Source organism: Homalodisca vitripennis, unplaced genomic scaffold (genome assembly GCF_021130785.1).
Source record: "Homalodisca vitripennis isolate AUS2020 unplaced genomic scaffold, UT_GWSS_2.1 ScUCBcl_41;HRSCAF=740, whole genome shotgun sequence".
In the NCBI taxonomy this organism is placed as follows: Eukaryota; Metazoa; Arthropoda; class Insecta; order Hemiptera; family Cicadellidae; genus Homalodisca; species Homalodisca vitripennis.
Window position 1 is genome coordinate 362,215 of NW_025776171.1, and position 1,132 is coordinate 363,346.

Genomic DNA, 1,132 nt, shown 5'->3' on the forward strand with positions numbered 1-1,132 from the left:
CTTTGTCTGTCCAATAAAACTTGAAACATTAAGGCTGTATGTACCTGTTACTTCGGGCTAAACTTTTACTTCATAAACTAAACATTTGTACAGTTGTAAGCCTTCTGAAATGTAATCAGTTACCTGCGCTAAGTCATCTATGAGATTACTAACCTTCACAATAGAAATAAAGTGAATACCATTGCATTACAAATTACAAATAGTATTGTTTAGTGTTTTTAAATAAATCATACTATATATCCTTCATACGTTTCAAAAGTATTTTAATTCTTCAAATGATTTGTGATGAGAAGCCAACAAACCTTAAAGATTAAAACTATTCTGATAAATTTATTTATTTATAATCAAAAATTTTAAATGGACCGGAGTGATTTAGGATTCTCCGATATTTTTTGGCAAGATGGAAAGTGATGCAATTTTAGTTTTCTCCTATAAACTCCGCAAGGGATTGTCGGGATAGCTTAAACATCTCGTCATCAACACAAAATGTACTCGATTGCAAAAGGTGCTTCTAAGGTTGTAGGTGTGACTCATAAAATGTGTAGAAACTTAATTAACACCTCCTTAATATATTTCCATCGACTATTTTAGTATGTGCTTTCGCAAGACTTTTGTTTTGTGAATAATTTTAAAGACTATAAACTAGTAAAATAAGATTAAAGATATGATAAAGATACTATTTACAGAAAAGCGCTATATAATGCTTAGGAATGATTGAGTAACATATTCTTAGTTTTGTAAATTAAACAGCATTAATTAGTTGTTTTATTCCCTTAAATCGTTGTTATTACTTAAATCGTTCTCAAGAAATTGGAATTGATTTAAAATTAATATCACTGAACAATATTACATCTTTAAAGGAAAAGTGAATGTCACCGCCTAAATACTGACATTATTGTGTTTTACACTGAACGTTTTTTAAAATCAATAAAAACTTTTCTATTCCACCCAATTTTGTAATCAGTTTTGAAAATTGATAATTAATACGAATTGTAAATAATTTAGGAAGAAATACAAAATAAGAACTAATATAGTAAAACTATCTTACACCTGATGTTATTAATGTGTTTTAAAAGTAACAGTGATTTGTTACTACACAGTGTATTAGACCGTTGTGTTAATGTCATATTTT